Source organism: Epinephelus moara, chromosome 10 (assembly GCF_006386435.1).
Source record: "Epinephelus moara isolate mb chromosome 10, YSFRI_EMoa_1.0, whole genome shotgun sequence".
NCBI lineage: Eukaryota > Metazoa > Chordata > Actinopteri > Perciformes > Serranidae > Epinephelus > Epinephelus moara.
Window position 1 is genome coordinate 12,089,463 of NC_065515.1, and position 8,152 is coordinate 12,097,614.

Genomic DNA, 8,152 nt, shown 5'->3' on the forward strand with positions numbered 1-8,152 from the left:
CAACTTTGTAATAGCAATAGTCCCTGATTCAGACCAAAGCAAGACAACTCTAGTTCTAAAAGCACCCTAACAGGCCTAGAAACTTTAGTATGTTGAAACGGCCACTATAATCATTTGCGAAAAACATGATAGTTGACAAGGAAAAAAAAATCATCTTGTAGCGCCTTTATCCTAATTTTGTATTTAACTGTTCTCCATCAGTCTTCATAGTTCTAAAGCCATAACAACAAATGTTAACAATGACTAATTTTCACTCTAACCACTCTTAACATTGTCTGATGTTACTATTTTTAAGTTACATAGGATAGGACATGTGCCTGCACACTTACTGCATGACAAATTTATTTCAGTCAATGTTTCAATCCTACTTGGATCTTCGTCAGGTCAAGGTCAAAATGATTTTTACCTGATGAAGATCCAAGTAGGATCAAAACATTGTCTTTATCAAACCTGTGTTGCATGGAGTTAGTGTAGGCTTTACTTTTTTCCTCATGTACGCTTTTTTTGATAGCCTTGCAGCCATGTAATGTTCGTATAATTATTCACTCTTACAAATCTCAAGACCATGTTTCTGTTTTACTACACTGGGGTAGAGTTCACAAAGTCAGTGTTTCAAGTAGGTACAGCTGCAGTGTGGCTGGTGCAGTCATGTGACTCGTCTGCCATACCTACACATAAGTCCAGGATCAGCCCACTTGGTTCCTTGGTCTGGAAGTGGAAGCCCTGAAAGAAATGCTATGTTAGTGTTTAGCTAGCTATTAAGTGTTTTTTCAAGGAGAAGCGGTTAAGGTTAGGGTAAAGGTTACATCTCGTTACTTAAAAGGCGAACCGCGTCTTCAGGTATAGTTAGTAAAGGTAGTGAATAAAGTGGATTGTTGCAATGTTTGGCCTCATATTTATTCACAAGGTTTCAAATACCAGTCCTGCTGGTGGGTTTGTCTTGTACCAATGGTGGACTTGGTTTGTAGGGGCATGTTGTGTAGGCTTCAAATGTCCCTAATGTTTATCTGACAAATCTGCTACAGTTGAATCCATGCCCCAGAGGCCACCCTCTGCTCCGCCTCTGTAAAACTGACAAATGTTGGTTATTTTGTGCTAAGCCATTACTACCATTTTCAGGGACGTCCCTGCTTAGTCCAGCAAGACAATGCCGAGCCACATTCTCCACGTGTGACAACAGCGATGCTTAGTAGGAAAAGAGTGCTGGTACTAGACCTGTCTCCTATTGAAAATGTGACACACATTATAAAGTGCAAAATACGACAACAGTTGTTAAGCAGTTACAGTCGTATATCAGGACTTCAACAATTAGTGTCCTCAGTTCCCAAGCGCTTACTGAGTGTTGTTAAAAGATGATGTAACACAGTGGTAAACATGCCCCCGTCCCAACTTTTTGGAACATGTTGTAACCATTAAATTGAGAATGAGTGCATGTTTATAAAATAAATAAATACATTTTATGAGTTTGAACATTAAATATCTTGTCTTTGGACTGTATTCAATTAAATACAGGTCAAAAAGGACTTGCAAATCATTGCATTCTGTTTTTATTTATTTTTACACAGTGTTCTAACTTTGTTGGAATTGGGTTGTATTCAAAACCAAAATAAATAACAGCAGTGCATCATTTTTATTCATATTTTACATGTACTTACAAAATAGTGTTGCTCAGACAAGTAGAGGTCCAAATTAGCTTTATTAAAATTAAATAATCCTCTGCTGTCCGTTAATTTCAGGTAGTGTTTAACAGTGTATCATTATAGCATTTCTGTGGAAATACCCAGAATAAATCCCAAATAAGCAGCGGTAATAAAACACAGCTGGGAATATTTTGGCGTGCTGATCAGCACAGGTAGGCTTGAATCATGCAGTCTCCTCTCATACAGCAGGGTTTGATTGGAAAATCACCAAAGGTGTTTATTTTCAACAATCCAGCCAAGTATTACTAATTAGAGGGTGGGTCCTGAGGTTATGAAATGGGTCCTAGAGGATTTCAGCCAAAAAAGCTGTACAGTGAAGTGGGCAGTCTGCAGCTTTGAGGTGGCACTGACAAACTGACAGTCATTACCAACAGCTCTGCTTTGGCATGCTGGAAGGTGAGAAAACTGCAAGGCGCACGCTGTGAATCAAATTAAATGAGCTCCAAATGATTTGAGTTTTGAGAGAGGGAGAGAAAAAAAAAATGCAATTACAGACATCAAAATGATGTACTGTGGAAAATCTGACTCAGCAGGCTGGATGGGATTGGTAAACAAAGGTGCAGACAGCGAGAGACAGGCCAAAATAAGGATAGCACTGTCCATAAATTTCTTTGACTTCTCATTGCAGTATTCAGACCACTGGACAGTGTAACTTTTTGCAGGAGGCAAAATTTGGTGTGGAGAAAGTCTGGCCCAGATGAGATATTAGACGGTGAGTGGAGCCCAAACTCATCTATCATTAGCTTCTTCTTGTCCACATCCCAGCAACCACCCTCCAATGTCTCCTAACTCATCCGCCAGGGATTGATGGAAGACAAACTTTCCTGCCAACCTGTTTTTTTATTAGCTAAGTAAATGCATCTGCCAAGCTTAAAACACAGCTACCTGCTTACTTTGCTCCTTGTTCCAAAATATCTTGTCATTCAAGTTCTTCTTGTTTCATGTACCGATAGGAGGACAGCGTGATTTAAAGCTCCCACAAGGAGCTCATACAAGGATAGCACCATTGTTTGCTTGGTACTTGATGTCCTCTGTAACTGTGGAACGTGAACAGTCATAATGTCACTTCAAATGCAAATCCAGACTCAACTTTGATGTTTAGTGGACAGGAAACCGAACCCACAACTGACTCCTGGATCCAGTCCCAATGTCTGCCCTCACAGACCTGCATTACCAATAAGCCCCAAGGCTCCCACTGTGGAAACGATAAGTGGTTGAGGGCCTTTAATAAACATCTGAGCACTTTATGCATACTTTATATAAGTCTGCAATGTTGCTGACTTGGCTTAAGGTAATTACCCCAAATTCATAGCATTATAATGTTAAAAAAAGGAGGTCCAAAATTATCAAGAACAAGATGACATATAGCGCTGTTGCTTTGCATTCATCTGTGCTGATCAAACAACAGCACAAATAACACATAGACAATTATTAGATCTGGAGAAGAGCAGCAAACTTTAAATAAACTAAAGGTTTATGAGTATCACATTTAATTGCCAAAGATATTCCTTTGTCCCAGGTAACAGGTGATTTCATAAAGTGCTGGCCTGTTTATCGGGAAGCGTTTTCAGCCCTTGCACCCTCTTGCACTTATAGTGATCACACGGATGGTGTTTAAGTTTTATTTGCTTTGCTTTCGATAGTTAGATAAGAAGATGGGCACTACTCTCATACTATGTTTACACGGGTGAGTGTAGGTCACCTGCATTTTGGCAGCACTCAACACATAATCACTGTAGTTATGCGTGTTAAACTTGAAAATTTAAGGTGTAAAAATATGCTTTGAGACATGTAGCCTAAGTAAAATGTGAGCAGTTACACAGCCTGTGTAGACAGCCAGATCAATTATAATAGAAGTGTACTTGTTCCGTTAGACACCATACATCAGACTGAAAAACGCAATTGAAACACCTCCTTTGTAAACTCACTGTCATGTCTGTACTATAAATACAAAGCTGCAACCAGCAGCAAGCTAGATTAGCTTAGCACAGAGACTGGAAACATGGAGGAACAGTAAGGCTGCATGTGTTTTAAGGTAATTTGACAGATTACTTACCATGGATGAAGAGAACTGTATACAATGTTGGAGGCTGGGCCCCTTTCACTCCTGTTTAAGTTGTTCAGTGTTGCATTAAGCTAAAAAACTTCAACTGCCACAATAAAAATTAACCAGATGACTCTCGCTGTGTTCGCACTGTGTGGCCCGTAGAGTAGGCCCACTAGAGACTTCCGCCGGCCGAGCCAACTGCTTCCAGTTTAGCACCCTGCTAATTTAAAGTGCCCCTCTTCTAGACTTTCCAGATGTTATAGGAGCAAATACATCAAATTCTGATTTTGCCATTTTGCGGGGGTTCTGACGCTCAAAAAATGTAACGACTGATTTACAGATGTCTCTTTCGCCATCCAAGTCTATGGGAAAACGGTTTTCTGGGGCCCCATAGCATCATGTGACGGATGTAATTATGCTGTTTAGCCACTATGAAGAATGACTTAAAAGACAGACACACTTCCTGGGGGTCTGTTCTGAACGCACAAAGTGATTTTGCCAAGTAGGACATGCCCCTAGATCAACATCCCACATCATGTTCCTGGACCAACATCATGAGTGTGCTGCATGTGTGTTTCTTAAAAAAATCTTCTGTGCCTCTTCAGAGCTAAGCTAGTTTTCAAAAGTGAAGTTAATTCAATTTAACAAAATCCTCAGTAACATTGAACAAAAATGTTATAAGCTTCTGTGGGGTTCGTGAGTTAGCTTGCTAAGTAGGTTGGCTATGCTAACAAGTAAGCTTGCCAATAGGCTAGAATATTGTTCACTGACAAAGAGTAAGGATAATATCATTTTTCAGTTGCAAATACCTGTGATTAACACATTTTCCCTCCTTTTTATAGCCTAATAAAACTTATTTTTGTCAAATAAACAGTTTTAAAAAAGCTATTAAAATGAGGGAAAATGTGTCCTTTGCAGGACTTTGTAACTGCAAAAATGACATTACTTACTCTTAATGTTAATGAACAATATTTTAGCCTACTAGCAAGCTTACTTGTTAGCATAACCTCCTGAGTTAGCAAGCTAACCTGCTAATATTCTAGTCTATTGGCAAGTTTACTTGTTAGTATGGCCAACCTACTGAGCAAGCTAATTCACTAACCCTGCAGTAGCTTATAAGATTTTTGTTCAATGTTGCCAAGGATTTTGTTCAATGCGGAAAACTACTTAGCTCTGAAGACACACACAGCAATTTTTAAAGAAGCACAGGAACAGCACACTGATGATGTCAGCGGGTTGTGATTGGTTGATTGCAATGTTGTTCCAGGAATGCAATGTGGGATGATGACCCAGGAGCATGTCCTACTTGACTAAATCACATCATGCTGTTCTGCATACAGTTATTTCCTGAAGTCTCTCCTGGTTGCCTGGCAAAATCACAGTAACAAGAAGATTCCAGGAACTTACTTCACCTGGCCAAGAAATAGTCTGGCACATAACACCGCAATCTGTCATTTTTATACTTTGGTTTTTGAACCAAATTTTGATAAAACATTTGGGATTTACAGTAACATGTTAATTAGTGAGCTTTAGGAGCTGGTAGGCAGACCTTCATACAAAGCAAGGCTAGTGGTTTCCAGCGCTTGTGCTAAACTCTTATCAAGAAATAAGTATATGTCTCCAACTATTCCTTTAACCAAAGTTTGAAAAGTTTAAGTGCTTAGGGCTTAGGTTGACATTAGGACTGGACCTCCTGTATTGCAGCAGGACTCCCGCCCCCCCACAAAAATAATATCAGATCCCAAGGGAGAGAACACTGATCAGGGTCAACCACAGTGCATACCATGTCTTAAGTCCATGGGGTGGACAATACAATAAACACACCAAATAAGAAAACAGCCTAAACTCTCTTTTGAGGGAAGCCACACAAATCCTGAAATAAGTGCGGTGGGATATTGCATCATTTGTCAAGAAGGAAATCCTCCAGTTCTGTGAGGAATGGGACGGAGGCAACTCCACACTTTCGGCTCCTGATCTCATAAAAGGTTCAATGATGTTTAAATCTGGTTACTGGGGAGGCCATTGAAGGATCTTGTTCTTAATAGTGTTCATGAGACCACTCTTTGATTTGTTTAGCAGTGTTTATGGGCGCATCAGGATCTTGGAAAACAGGATCGTGGTTCGGGAACAGTGTTTGCACCACCTGGACCTGTAAAATAGTCTCATTCTTTGGCTGTTATGTGACCACGCAGGGCAATAATCAAGATCTAATGACATGAGATGGCTGCTCACACCATTACAGAGCCACGGTATTAAACTTCTGGCAGCAGTCAGTGCAGACCGAAGGCATCCTTTGGCTTTTTCCAAACATAAAGCTGCCTGAGCGAAGGAAAAAGGGTGAATGGTGAAATGACTCATCAGCCCAAAATTTTGGTCTCAATTACGGAAACTTGCAGAAAACAGGACGAGCAGACCTCTTGCTGCTAATTGGCAATCAACTTAATATGTGACATCTGTGCAGCCTGACTTATTATTGTGATTTAGCGACTTCAAGGTCGGCCATTCTTCATGTGTTGTGGTTATTTTTCCTACCTCTATCATTCAGGATTATTTGTGTGGGGCAAGATTCAAACAGAAATAAAGAACATTGACTTTGAAATGTTGATTAATGGCCTTGTTTGCTTCTCTTGAAATTGGACTTCAATCACATCGAGGTGATAGATGACGCTTGAATCTAACACAGACACTTCCTGCTCTTTACTCCCTCCACATTTTCACAGTCTAGTTTCAAAGTATGTCAACGTACATCTCTCCACAAACTTACTCTGACATCCTTAATGTTCCTTAACAATGTTATTCTTCATTTATAAAGGTTAGTGCTGACATTTAGATACAGCATGCTGTTTTCCTGAAGAGGTAATCTGACAGGGTAAATGTGACCCGAAGTGATGTTGTACAGCATAATTTCCTTACGTGTAATACGAAGTAACATTCTGACAATGTCGGGGGACGGAGAGCAAGATTCAGATCAATTTTCCAAATGGCATCGCCTGTAAAAGTGCACCTCATTTGACCTGCAAGCATCTTAAACCTTACGATGTTTTTCTTTGTTGAGGGAAAGACATCATTTAATTGTACCCACGAGACTGCAAGGGCATGACATCGAGCCGCTGAGTCACTCCCTGCAGAGTCTGCCCCCACCTCTCCACCTCCACTGCATACATGTCTGCAGGAGAGATCAGTCTATGCTACATTCCTTCCTTCATGTCCTCAGTCCTGATTATATCCAGACACAATACGCCTTGTTCTTCAAGGTTCCCAGCTAAGCAGACGGACTGTTAGGGGAAGCAGCGTCTGAATAGTGAGCAGGAGGCAGGAGTTCACCATCTGAAAATGCACACGTGTAGTTATCATGACGTGCCTCTGTGATGATGGTTTTACGGTGTGCCATATGGTTTATGTTGGATTGTGTTGACATATTGCGTTGATTGGAGGAAATAGGATCAGGTATGTGCTCGCTGTGATGCATTGTGAAGTTTTCAGGAAGCCCATAATCAATTCATGCTATGTGGCTAAACGGGCATTAATATACGACTGTACTACATGATACTTTATTATTTTAAGTAACTGCAGGTTGCAGATGGTGTTGAGGTTGTAGAGGCTGCATAAATTGTTGAGCTGGAATTGTATAATGAAAGACGCAAGAGGCATATATAGTCAGTGTTCATTTCGTTGACGAAAACTATGATGTTTTGTGATCAATTTTTTATCTACTTCCTTTGCAAAGTATTAATAATAAATCACATATACATAGATGCATCTCATCCATATGTGTCTTCATATCTTAAATTTTTTTTTGCGGGTATTAAAACTCCAGAAGGAGAAACTGACCTATTGTCTGACCCTTCCCTCCCCTCCCCCGACTGGCTTAGGATGACCTGTGACGGTGACAAGTTAAAGAAAAAAATACAGACAGAAACACAAGATAAGAAAATGAATCACTACAGAAAAAAATCATCATCAGTGACCTTTTCCATGGTGAAAATTAGATGACGATGAGCTAAAAATAGATAGAAAAAGATTAAATCTATGTTTCATTTTCGCTGACGAGACGAGACGTGACAAAAAATGTTATCAGACACTGAAAGCTGAGAACAGCTGTGCTTGCAATTATCTTTAAATGCGGTATAAGTGACAGGCTGGCAAACTCCAGTAAATAGTCTGCGCCAGGATGTTCCACTAGCCAGCAAAACACTTACATCGCAGCAGCGTCTGTTGTTGGTGCGAGTTGTGAGCGGTAATTTCGCAGTTAATAACCAGCTGTGTGCATCTGACTGTGGATGATGGAGCAGATTAAAAAAAAATACATAAAGAAAACATAATGCCTAAAAGTTGACTAAAACGTTTTGAATTTTCGTTGACTAAAACTATGAAGGATAAAAATGACTAAATTGTGACTAAAACC